We start from the raw sequence: 13,823 nt of genomic DNA, 5'->3' as shown, positions 1-13,823 counted from the left end.
GATGTAGATTTAATGACATTCATGTTCTTTTGCTGTGTTTTCTACCTAAACATGTTACATTTTTAAACACCAGATTTTGTGTGTGTTTTGATGCCACGTGTATCCCAGGTTTTTTTTTTTTATCCCATATGCATCTCATTAAAACACTGATGCCTGGGACAGTCTTTTAGTTCTACTGTGCATGCTTCCTATCTTCTGTTTAATTCATTGTTTGTGTCTTCTTGAATACCAGTAGGCTGAGCAGATATTTAAGGATCCCAATTAAGAAACAACAGATTAGTTTACTTGACGCTACAAGTAAATAAATAAAAATAAGTTAACCAGCCAAGAAGACATAGTGATGGGGGTGTCGGTGAGGGAAGAGAAAGGATAAAAGAAATGGTGCAAGCTGTTTTTTAAAAGCCTCTCGTTTTCTAAAGTTGTGGAGGGGTGGGGTGGGGGTGTTACGTGGGAAAACCACTAGGAAGGAGATGTGGGGCTTTCCCTAGAATGAGCTGCTGATAAATCTAATCCTGAAGGACTGGAAATGAGGTAACAGAAATTTTGATGAAAATTATGTACATGCACTGTGACAAGCTCATAAACACTGCCACTATGATAAGTTTTCCTAGGTTTTTTTTTAAAGACCCGACAGAACTGTATAAGCCCGAACTCTAATTTTTACAGCCTTGGGTTTGGAGATCTGTCATTGGGAGATATAATGGAAAGAATAATTGCTTGGTAGCTGCACAAACATGAGATGTGTTGTCAGGCTACAGTTCGGAGGCTACATCTGGCTTGAGAAATGATTGATGCTGTCTCTGTGTGCAATTTGAGACACTTCTCCCACCCCTTTACTGTGGCCAACATTCCTAACTCTCCTGCATCTACAGCAATTAATTCATTACTATTGTTTGGCGGGGGTTGGGGGGTTAGAAAGGGAGGAGAAAACTTTCTCCAATTTTTTTTGTTTTTGTTTTTGTTTTTACTTTTAAAAACCATTATTTCTAACATGACCCTTCGGCGTTCGAGAATATAGTACGCAAACGCAAACCATGTGATTTCAATTTGAAATGAAAAGTAATGTCTGAATCACACAACAGCATTCTCATTTCCTAATACTCTGGTTTTTACTACTTTGCATTCAACTGTGAAAAAGTCTTTTAAAACTCCGAACAGCAGTAAAACTTGAATGAATTTTTGACCCATTATTGCATAGCGGGTGCTCTTTCCAAGTTGTAGAGACTGCCAAGTTCTCCCCACCTAATATTTCCACTTTAATTGTGCCACTTGAGAAATTTACGTGCCTCAAAATATGGCATGAATCTTACGCTTATTGCAGTATCATTAGCAGCAACATTTAAGCAACATCTGTGTGCTATAGAACTAATTGAAGTAGCAGAAGTGGCAGCTGTAAATCCACAGGAAGATGGCAGTTTGCACCCAGCACTGCTGAGTTAGCTAGTAACTGTCAGCCTGTTCCCGCAATCTGCTCTCAAGTACTCTGGTACAGGCACACAGTGTCCAAAAAAATACAGCGAGTAGGCTAATGATCCTATTAACCACTTTGCTGCACCAATTTGGCTGTTTTTCCAGTTTCCTTGTTGAATTTCATTATATATTTCACCATGCCAGTAAAAAAAAAAAACCTGCTATGAGACATGTCTGACTTTAAACCAGTTACTGGTCCAAGGGAGACCATTTTCGTCAAAAAAAAAATCCACCCACCTCCATTGTTATTTAAATTTATCTCCACTTTTATTTTATTAAAAAGAGAAGATGCCTTCCCAAAAGAAAAGGGTCATATTTTAAACATCCCCCACTGAAAACAAAATACTCAAAAGCAGTTATTAAAAGAAAAACCAGGGTTTTGTTTTGTTTTTTTGCTTCTGATTAAAACACACCTACGTTTTCAGCAACAATCTTAACCACTATCACATAAGGGTCTTTCAAAAACCCGTTTCGACAATCCAGCATATCCTATGGAACTTATCATCCACTTCCCTTCCTTCTCAGCTACAATTTCATATTCTGTCCTTAACATGTAAGTCCTAATAGACCAGAACACCCTTCCAGACCTGGTTGTCCTACTATTCCTTGTAAAAAAAAAAAATGTTCATATGAAACTAAAGTCACTTAGCCCTGTAACCAGTGTTTAATGTGGGTCTAGGCAGGAGAAACCTAACCCATAAAAAGCAAGATCAGTATTGCTGTTAAAAGGAACATTCTAGTGTGCTGCAATCACATGCACCCCCCATATTTAAAGCACATGGCTCCCTCCAAAAGAATTCTGGGAACTGCAGTTCTGTGAGGGCAGACTGTTCCTAGAATTCTTTAGGAGAAGCCATGTTTTAAAGGTATGGTGTAGATGTTTCAGTGTCAAACTATAGCATGATGCCATTGATTCAGGTCCTACCCTCCTGAGCAGGAGAAAACAAGCTTGCTCCATCTTCCATGTGACAGCCCTTTAGATATTTGAAGATGGCTATGATATCTCCTCTCAGTCTCCTCTTTTTCAGGCTAAACATACCCAATTCCTTCAACCATTCCTCATAAAACTGGGTTTCCAGACCCTTAATCATCCTGGTTGCCCTCCTCTGCACATACTCCAGCTTGTCAATATCCCCTTTTAAATTATGGCACCCGGAACTGGACACAGTATTCCAGGGTTGGATCTATCTAGACACATTAAAGAAGCGATTCAGTTAAACGTGTTGCACACTCATACATGGAAATCCAGTAGGGAAAGACCAGACTCCACAGCGCCATCTGGTGTCACAGTGATATATTGCATATACAACACATAGAAAACGAAAAAATTCCTTCCAGTAGCACCTTAAAGACCAACTAAGTTAGTTCTTGGTATGAGCTTTCGTGTGCATGCACACTTCTTCAGAGTATCTGAAGTGTGCATGCACACGAAAGCTCATACCAAGAACTAACTTAGTTGGTCTTTAAGGTGCTACTGGAAGGAATTTTTTTATTTTGACTATGGCAGACCAACACGGCTACCTATCTGTACATAGAAAACGCTTTTTCTTTACCAATCTTGCCAAGTTCCAGGTGTGGTTTGAACAAGGCAGAATAGAGCAGGACTATTACTTTCCTTGATCGGGACACTATTCTTCTGTTAATGCACCCTAGAAGAGCGTTCTAGGGTACTCCATCACGCTGTTCCATCACACTGTTGACTTGTGTTAAGCTTGTGGTCTGAGATCCCTAGATCCTTTTCACATGTACAGTGGTACCTCTGGTTACATACTTAATCCGTTCCGGAGGTCCGTTCTTAACCTGAAACTGTTCTTAACCCGAAGCACCACTTTAGCTAATGGGGCCTCCTATTGCTGCCGCGCCGCCAGAGCATGATTTCTGTTCTTATTCTAAAGCAAAGTTCTTAACCCGAGGTACCATTTCTGGGTTAGTGGAGTCTGTAACCTGAAGCGTATGTAACCCGAGGTACCACTGTACTGCTGGCAATTCACATGCACCCCATCTTATATTTGTACAGTTTGTTCTTCCTGCCTAAGTTTGGAACCTGACATACATCCCTACTGAAATTCATTGTGTTAGTTTTGGCTCAGTTATCTAAGCTGTTAAGGTCATCTTTAATTCTGATTCTTTCTTCAGAGGCATTGGCTATCCCACCCAGTTCAGTATCAACTGCAGATTTAAATACTGCTTGCCACCCCAACCATAGCCTCATGTTTGATGGCAGTTCGAAAAAAAGTTCACACAACTTTAAAAATATGCTCTTCTTTGTCCCTTCTTAAAACATTTTTTGTTTAGGCACTCCTATCCAGACCTGTAGAAGTTACTTGTGTTTTATTTCTTTTTGATTCACTGGTAATTTTAATTGTCTTTTGGGATATTTTAAAAGACCTGTTGTTTAACCATTTTAATGTTTGATTTGTTATTTTTGTAAACCACTTAGATGTTTTCATACAATCAAGCGGTGCCTAAATTTCACAGAACAAAATGAAGTGTAGGCATTACGCATAGCTTGGCCTTCAGCTGCTACTCGTCTGGGCGGGGGGGGTGGAGGGGGTTGTACAGCGCATGGATCTGAGTGGGTTTCAACTCTATGATACATCCTGGAAGTGATAGGCTGGTCTTATGTAAAGAAAGAACTTAATTGGTTGGGCTCCCTTATTTCACGGTTTTGGAACTGCAGTGACAAGTTATTTATGAGAACAGCAGCGCTGGCTCCACTGCTGATTTAATTATCTGGTGACTGAGGGGTGTGTGTGTGTCAAAGAGGAAATCAGGCTTTTTATTTATAAAACAATATTTAAAAACACACAATCCAGTTTTATGGCAGCCCAGCTATTTAGTTTTATTCTATGTTCTGTGAATCCGTTTTGCAAAACAAAACACTATATAGCCAAATTACTATTAAAGTGTGCAGGTGGGGGAGGAGAACTGATGTAAATATCAGCAGCAGATAAGTGCTACCTTAAATGTTTTCTTTTAGTGCTTTATAAAATAGTGGTGCTTCAATCCTAGTTCCACCCCCCTTCCCTTCAGAATGCAAAGCATCTTCAGCCCAAGCAGCAAATAAATATGCAGCCTCATTAAGGTTTACAGACTTCATGCGACTTTGCTTTTAATTCCAGTATTTTTTTGTGTTCCCTTTTGTGCTGGCGTTGGTTGGAGGCATTTTCACTCTTCGCTTGGCCCTTAGACAATTATGTAACTGGTATCTTTAGAAGCATTCAAGTGTGCTGGAAATACACAAAAGAAGACCTCTTTCAATATATGATGACTGGTGTGTTTGCCAACAACCCAACTTCATTAGAAAATTGGCACGTCCACTCAGTTACCATGTGACACACCGTTAACCGTGGATATTTGTTGCCTTAATGCACAAGTACTCAGGGACTTAACTGATAAGGGGAAAACTCTTCCAAATCTGCTGAACTACACGCTTAGGGTGGCACAGAGCCTTACAATATTGAAAATCAATAGTCATGTGACAGTTTAAAGATCAGAGGTTTCACGAATTAACTTTCTAGTACCAAATTACTAGCCTCTTATTTTATTTTCCAAGGGCTAAAATATATGTGTTTTAGATTATACAGCTGAATATCATCATGATAAACAAACATGATAATGAAACAAGGATAGTGGGCAATCAAAGAATCGTAATAGTTAATAGGACATTTAAAATATTAGCATCATTTTTCAATTAGGAATTTGGAGAGTTTTAAAGCAGTGCAATATTATTCCACTCTACCAGTTTGCTAATGTTTAAAGCAGTGCAGTATTATTAGGCTCTACTAGTTTGCTAATGAAGTACATTTAACAATATAAAAGGATCCTGCAAATTTAAATAAACCTGTAATGGCTTACAAACACACACATAATGCTGTGGTTTAATATTAACCAATGGTCTGATGTCTCCTTTACTATAATATTTAGTGCAATTACCTGAATACCAGTTCATTATTTTAAACATTATCAACATTATTTATGTATAGCTATGATACAAAATACATTAAAGAATTCAGAACTTGATCATGCCAGTAAAAGAGAAACTGTTCACATGGGAGGGGGAGCAGCTCTGTTGGGTTCACAAATATATTTCTTGTTAATATGTTTGCAGAAGTGACGTCAACATTTTTTCTTCCACAGTATTTGCAACTCAATGGTTGAAGGTCTAGAAATTTCACAGGTGGGCTGTGATCTGTATGTTTCAGCAAGGATAGCAACCCTTCGATCTCTCCTGTCCCAGCCCATACCATTGCCCTTGTTTCTATTTCTGTTTCTCATGTTCAACTATCCAATTTCTGTTTCCGCCCAGCTTTTGCTACTACAGGTTCATCAATTCTGGAGTAGAGTTGGATCTAGCGCCACACCAAATTTAAACAACTATTGTATCACTTTAAACAGCCTTGGCTTCTCCCAATTAGTAATGGGAGCTGTAGTTTGTTTAGGGTGCTGTTCGTTATTAGGAAACCCTATGCCCCTTGCACTATGTCCCCCTACAGGGGACACGGGTGGTGCTGTAGTCTAAACCACTAAGCCTCTTGGGCTTGCTATCAGAAGGTTGGTGGTTTGAATCCCTGCAACAAGATGAGCTCTTGTTGCTGGGTCCCAGCTTCTGCCAACCTAGCAGTTCGAAAGCACGTCAAAGTGCAAGTAGATAAATAGATACCGCTCCGGCAGGAAGGTAAACGGTGTTTCTGTGCGCTGCTCTGGTTTCGGTGTTCCGTTGCGCCAGAAGCGGATGACCCGGAAAAACTGTTTGCAGACAAACACCAGCTCCCTCGGCCTGTAAAGCGAGATGAGCGCCGTAACCCCAGAGTCATCTGCAACTGGACTTAACTGTCAGGGGTCCTTTACCTTAACTTTATGCCCCTTACAGAGTTGCAATTCCCAGGGTGGTTTAATAGTCAATCCCTCTTCCTCAGAAACCTATGGGAACTCTATGTCTGTGAAGGGAATTTGGGTCTTCTATCAATTTTCGGCATCCTTAGCAATCTATAGCTCCCGGTATTTATTTTGGTAAAAACACTTAATGTGGTATCATAGTGCTTTAAATGGATAGTGTGGATGCGGTCTGGGAAAGTGTTTGTTTTGACTTCACCCCCTTGTGACAATTCCAACTATATAATTTCTCTGCATTTTCTGTCTGAAATATTCTGAACTTAACATTGCACTACATAGCAGACATAACATGCTGGAAACTAACTAACATTATACCATTTTCTTGTTTCCCCCCATCAAATTTCATAGTAAACTAAACTTAAACTGCCCTAAAACCAACAGGTAGTAATGATTGTCTCGTGTTTAGGCCTCTATATAATGCATTAAAAAACAATAACTGGTAAGCGTTACTAGACTCTCACCACGATATGTAGGATAACTTTATTTTAGGACTAGAAAACAACGATTATTTGCATCTCTGAAATTATGGTGCAATGGGACATCCGCTTCCTCTCCCTGCACAGTCTCAAAATTAGCTCCAGAGGGTCCCCCCCCCCAATCTTCTTGACCAGATTTTGAGGGTACCCAGGGAGCTGCAGAGGTGAGAAGATTTTGAGGAGAGGAGGAAGTTCATCTGCATAAATAGAAGTATGTTTCATGACTGGAATGGCAGCGGTGGGCAAAACTCTGTGGCTTACTAAAAAGCCAAGAAGCATCTAATGGTCACTGGATAATATTGCCCGTCTAAGTGTGTGTCAGCACCAGAATTCCTCTGTTCCACTTTATTTCTCTTCAATTGAGTTTGTCCCTATTGCTCAACGTCTTTCATTATCACAACACTGCTTATTTATTTTTTTGCATTTTTGCAACATATCTGATAAAAACCGGATTTTTTAAAAAAATGAGGGACAGACTTAGTTGTGCCATTTCAAGCAGTGCACTACTGTGCTTTCCCGTAAGTAAACTTAATCAAGCATAGCAGCAGCAATATTGCTGCATCTTCCATTGAGTAAATTTGCTTAAGAGGAAGAGCAGCACTTTAAATCCAAAGGGATAGTACCAAGATATTGCTCCTCTTTTCCTCAGTAAATTTACTGAAGAATAGGCGTGGCACACTGTGTGAAATCTCACATTACCAAAGGCCTATTTCACTTATTGCCCCCCTCATATTATTAATAAGCTGCATGAGACGGGATTGTAGGGCTATGGCCTTGCTAGTCACATTTTGGGTACATTTCTGAACTACAGTATTGTTATTACTATCACCTGCCCTTTGCCAGCAAATATCAGGGTGGGTTACAATAATTTAAAATTCAGTATTAAAAACAGCAAAAACATGGGAGTCTGTTTTATGCATGCAGGGTTCAAAACTGCGCAGGGAGCCTACATGCACAGAGCATGCATTTCACTTCAGAATTTATTTATTTATTAATTGTTATTAATTAGATTTTTTACCCGCCCTTCACCATAAAGTCCCAGGGCAGGTTACAGCAATAATCTGCAATGTGTGTAGCAAGTTCCCCCACTCTTTGTACAAAGAGGTTCCCTAGACTAGATGGATGGGCTTGGGTTATGCTCCCTCTAAATGTGTGCCGTGCATAGATTTGGGGTACTTATGATTCAATTGCTGTTGCTTCAGGCCCAAGTGCCTTGGTGGTATTGACTGCCTTCAATTAGCTGTGAATGGTAGCCCAGCTATGCTCCAACCTGATCAGGGAAAGCTTACCTTCTGTTGTCTACACTTTGATAACTTCTAGGTTTGATCACTGTAATGCATTGTACCTTTCGAAACAGTTCAGAAACTGCAGCTGGTGCAGAATTGAGCGGCTCAATTGCTGACTGAGGCAAGACAGCGTGAGCATATAGAATCATAGAACTGGAAGGGTGCCAAGGGTCATCTAGTCCAACCCCCTGCAATGCAGAAATCTGAACTAAAACATCCACAACAGATGGCTATCCAACCTCTGCTTAAAAACCTCCAAGGAAGGAGAGTCCACAACCTCTTGTGGGAGTCCGTTCCACCAACTGATCAAATTAATCAGAGGACACAAGAGGACTAGTAGGGCAGGCATGATCCCACACCGCCCTTCACAAAATTATTACTCCCCTAAGAGGCAATGAGTGAATAGGGCTCATTTCACCCATTGTGCAAATCTACAACAGGGAAGACATTGTAAGGTACCATGTTTATTCTATAGGCCACCTACTCTACAGCCTTTACTGATATGATTTTTTAAACACACACACACACACTTCCTTAATTTAAGATTATTTATATCCCTCCTTCCAAGCAGCTTAGAACAGGTTAAAATGCCATAGTAACAATGTTTTTTTAAAAAACACACACAAAACACAACACAAATGGCAGAGTGTCAAAGATATCAGCAGCAATGTAAACACAAAAATCCTTAAAATAACCAAAGTAAAGCGGCAAAATAACTTACACATCAACTGCCTGAGAAAATATCCATGAACAGCTTGTTTTAACTTGGCACCTAAAACCATTGATGAAGGTGCCAGGGAACAGTCTGTGAAGTGGGGACACAATCACAGAAAAAGTTGCCACCTCCTAAACTGTGAAATAGGAGCACCTGAAGAAGGGTATGGAGGGGGATGCTCACGCCAGAGAAGAAAGCCTTTGCTATACCCTGGTCATAGGCTCTTAAGAGCCATTAAGTATACTACCAAGCCAGGTTCAAGGTTCCTGTGTTCATTGTAAAAGCCCTGAACAACTTAAGTCCAGGATACCCAAGGATACAGGTGGCTCTGTGGGTTAAACCACAGAGCCTAGGACTTGCCGATCAGAAGGTCGGCATTTCGAATCCCCATGACGGGGTGAGCTCCCGTTGCTCAGTCCCAGCTCCTGCCAACCTAGCAGTTCGGAAGCACGCCAAAGTGCAAGTAGATAAATAGGTACCGCTCCGGCGGGAAGGTCAACCGTGTTTCCGTGCGCTGCTCTGGTTCGCCAGAAGCAGCTTAGTCATGCTGGTCACATGACCTGGAAGCTGTACGCCCTCTCCCTCGGCCAGTAAAGAGAGATGAGCGCTGCAACCCCAAGTCGTCTGCGACTGGACCTAATGGTCAGGGGTCCCTTTACCTTTTCCCGAGGGATCTCCTGAACCCTTATATCCCAGCTCAGTCCCTGAGATCATTTGCAGGAGCCTCTCTGGTTGTTCCTGGGGTTGGAGAGGCTCATTGGATGATGACTAACATTTTGTGTCATTGGCCTAGTCCTGTAGAATACCCTGCCAACAGATATTCAGCGGCCGCCTAACTGTGCCAACTTTTAAACGCCTGCTGAAAACTTTTCTGTTCTGTCAAGCCTATCTACAGATGTTTGTTTTTAATTCTTTTGCTTTTAACGTCTTACAATTTTACTGTATGTTTTCATGTTTTTTATATTGTTGGTATATATTGTGATATATTTTCATGATACAGTAGTATATATCCATTTTTATAAAATAAAAATAAATAAAGCCAGTGCTTTGAATTGTGCCTGGAAAGAATCTGGAAGTGGGCAAGTACATTTGATATGTTCCATTGGTAGACAATGCCGCTTTCCACGCATACTACAGGAGCATACCCTGGACACTATGAAATATGGATAACTATTTCACATATGGCCAATCATGGCTTCCCAAGAATACCTATGATGTACGTATGCAAGATCTGCATACCAATGTGTAAACTGGAGGAGAAACCATGTTTGAAGCAGCACAAAGAGTACAGAAAATGAACAAATAAATTTTTTGCCTTAGAACAGTGAGGGTCAAACTTGGCCCTCCAGCTGTTTTGGACTACAATTCCCATCATCCCTCACCACTGGTCCTGTTAGCTAGGGATGGTGAGAGTTGTAGTCCCAAAACAGCTGAAGGGCCAAGTTTGGCCATCACTGCCTTAGAGCATGTAGCTAACCAAGATACAGAAACAGAAATGTCAATTTGCCACAGAGCAAGCATTCAACAGATAGTCGGTAAGACAAGGAAAATTCTGCCATGCTAACAAATGATCCTGAAATATCTTCCCTGTCCACTTGACAGAGGTCTTTGTATTTTAGGGCCCCATATATATCCAGTTTATTGTGTTTTAGTTAATGTTGTGTTGGGTTACTAATTCCGCATGTTAGCATATGTGTTTTTGTGTCTTTGGGAAAGAGATTTGTTTTCTAAAAAGTTTATGAAGTTTGGGCATTTTATTTGCTGTGGTAGGCATTTAGAACACAGTCGACATATTCATTCTCTCCCCCCCCACACACTTTTTTTTTTGCAATCATGGCAGCCAGAGATGTTTCATTCATGAGACTCGCAATTTCAGTCTTTCTAGAGAGCCCTAAAAAATCACAAGCATTGAGATTAAATTGTGCTGCCAATACGTGAGAGAAGACACCAACACAGGTGACAAATTACCCAAATATGGAATACCCGCAGAGCGTTGCATATTGCAATTGACCTTTTAAAACTCCACTTCCCCTTGCAGTAGAAAGTCTAGGAGTTCCAGCTTTCTCAGCCACACTGCCACTATATAAAATAATCCCGACTAATCTCAAAGTGATGTTTAAAGGAGATAGAAAAGTAATCTAAAGAATAGGTTCTAATTTACTGAACCAACCACTACTGGAGGACTATTATTCAAAGAAATTGAGGCAACAATCTCAGCACTGGGTGGCAACAGGAAGAGGGAGGCTGGAGGATGTAACCAGGGATATAAACCCTATTGTACATCTTGAGTGTCCATTCCAATCTGCAATTTCTAAGGGGAGGTGGTTTTTCTGCTCAGAGACACATTGGAGGAACTTCTTTACCCCAGCAATACTTTTGGATTGGGATTGGGCGAGTGGTGCGCCAAAAAGCTGACTTGTCTAAAAACATCAACCAGGAGATTGACAAAAAATGTTTTCAGGAACCTCTTTAAATGAATAAGAAGAGAGATAACAAGGCAGGGAGTTGGCAGAGGAGGAAAAGGGTTAAACAGCCTTCTCCCACTGCTCTGATCAAAATTCAGGTTTCTGTGCCAGATTTAAAGTTCCTGTTCCTTTTTAAAATAATAATAATTAACCCACATTGAGAGATCATGTTTGGTGCCTTCACTTCCCTGACTGAAAAGTCAAGCAGTGGGGTTTATATAGCCCAAGCTTATGGGGTGTTTCTCCTGTTACAGGCTCTAGCTGAGGGTTAATAATAATAATAATAATAATAATAATAATAATAATAATAATAATAATAATTTTATTATTTATACCCTGCCCATCTGGCTGTGTTTTGATCTTCTGAATAAACATTATTGAGCAGGAACAGACCGTTCCCACCAACCAGATTAAGGGGCACGTGTATTGCATAGGCATCACACATGGCAACAATAAGGCATAAATCAAACTTTCCTCTTGGAAAGAGGGAGGAGCATCTGCACAACTAGCAGAGCCAACAATGCCAAAATGGGGGGGGGGGCAGAGATGAGCACCCATTTTAATAATGGACAAAGGCACAGAAACTCAGGAGAAGCGAAGGGAACCCAATAACCGGGGTGGGAATAAGGGAGAGAGATGTGCTTTTTCCAAAGCCCCTGCAATTCACCTCTTTTCCCAGCAGCAAAAACGAAAGGCTTGGCTAGTATTGTAGGGGGTGGGGTATTATTAGTATTATTTTATTACATTTATTCATCGCTTTCTGTCTCTAAGGGGCTTACCAGTACTGTATATAAAACACCCAACACCTTGTGTGAGTCATTTAAATACACCGACTAAAACACAGCAGAAGAAAACTAACCACCTGGTTCAGTTTCTTGGAAGTGGGTAACAAGGCAGTGAGTTCTTTTTATAAACGAGTTTGGATTTTAGTGCTCAATTTTTTTAAAAAAAATACCTTCAATAAGGCGGTTTTTAAAAGATTGAGAGGGAGGGAGGTACATAAACGTTAAAAAATAAAAATGAATGCGACTTGGGAGTAAACTTACCGGGTGTTGCTGAGTGAAGAAAATGGCCCTCCTCTCAGCTGCCTCCAATGGCCAACTCTTGTCCTTTCAGCTAGAAAGCCTGCAAAAGGGGCTACAGGAAGAACCTTGCAAAGCTGACTCACTCCTTTATAGCAGTTCTCCTAAACCCCTCGGGTTCTGCGGGAAGGCACAGAAATGGCGGGAAAGCCTGTGCGGGGACCAGGAAAAGCTGCCCAATTGCAGGAAGGAAAGCACCGCCCTCCTTCTCCCCTTTAAGAGCTATGCTCCCAGTGCCTGCTGCACCAAGGACCTTGTCGTGTAGGAAGTGAGCTTTTCGTCAGTCCACACAAGACACACGTGTGCTTTAATTCTCCTCAGAGTCAGGCAAACCAGCACACACACAAAAATAGAATGGAAAGCAGTAACTGGCATGCAAAATTGTTGCAATGCAGCGTAGCCTCTTTCTGAGTGAAACCGCAATTCCAGGCCGATAAAGCTGGTGTGGAAACAGCCCTTGTCTGCTGTTGTCCATAGTATCCTGTTTTGTTGCTAAACTACCGCTTCTGCTGAGATTTTTTCCAAGGAAGCAGCCTTTCACTTTTTGCAAGAGATGCGGCCTGCCTTCTCATTTAGGTGTCTTTGCATACTTCAGGTTGCTTGAGGGTGACTGTTTATTCAGGCAGGATCCAGAAACATCAAGACACCTGTGTGTATACTGTAATTTGTGACTGTCACATGCACACGTCTGTTTAATTGCATATAGTTACGCTGCAAAAGCTAGGATAGGTTGTAGCTATGCAGCGCACTATACACCCAGATTTAGAAAGTTGAGGTAATTTTAATCTGTTTTTGTATTTTAACTTGTATGTTTCAAAGTAGCGTTGTATTTTTTATTATTATTATTGCATTGAGGGTTTCTTTTTACATTCAAGCGGTGTACAACATTTATGAAATAAAACAAAATAACTTTGCACTAAATATATTTATTTATTTTCATTTTAAACATTTACAAGCTGACTTTTTGAGTAAAAACCCTCTCAAAATGGCTTACACAGTAACAGTTTAACCATAAGGTAAAGGTAAAGGGACTCTTGACGATTAGGTCCAGTCGTGGCCGACTCTGGGGTTGCGGCGCTCATCTCGTTTTATTGACCGAGGGAGCCGGCGTACAGCTTCCGGGTCATGTGGCCAGCATGACTAAGCCGCTTCTGTCGAACCAGAGCAGTGCATGGAAACGCCATTTACCTTCCTGCCGGAGTGGTACCTAGTTATCTACTTGCACTTTGACGTGCTTTCGAACTGCTAGGTTGGCAGGAACAACGGGAGCTCACCCCGTCGTGGGGATTCGAAATGCCGACCTTCTGATCGGCAAGTCCTAGGCTCTGTGGTTTAACCCACAGCACCTTCAAGCAATTAATAGAACAAAAGATGCAATACAGTCTGTAGTAAAAAGAAAAAAGCCCACAACATTAATAAAGCAGCAGGAATAA

At 41.0% G+C, this 13,823-nt stretch overlaps 1 long non-coding RNA gene across 4 annotated transcripts in view; it reads right to left on the bottom strand.

Moving 5' to 3' along the window:
* The window catches only part of LOC308586443, a 109,265-nt gene extending 96,270 nt beyond the window's left edge, over window positions 1–12,995 (bottom strand). For 2 of the 4 annotated variants that reach the window (XR_014007866.1, XR_014007867.1), the window contains exon 1: window positions 12,355–12,989. This is a non-coding gene — a long non-coding RNA (uncharacterized lncRNA). Of the gene's footprint in view, window positions 1–12,354 lie in introns of all 4 variants that reach the window. The other 2 variants (XR_014007865.1, XR_014007868.1) reach the window with 2 other exon arrangements.
* Between the last annotated feature and the right edge of the window lie 828 nt (window positions 12,996–13,823).

This window comes from Podarcis bocagei (assembly GCF_964188305.1).
Source record: "Podarcis bocagei genome assembly, chromosome: 4".
Classification (NCBI taxonomy): Eukaryota; Metazoa; Chordata; class Lepidosauria; order Squamata; family Lacertidae; genus Podarcis; species Podarcis bocagei.
The sequence above is the reverse complement of the archived record's forward strand: the minus strand, read 5'-3'. Positions and strand labels throughout refer to the sequence as shown.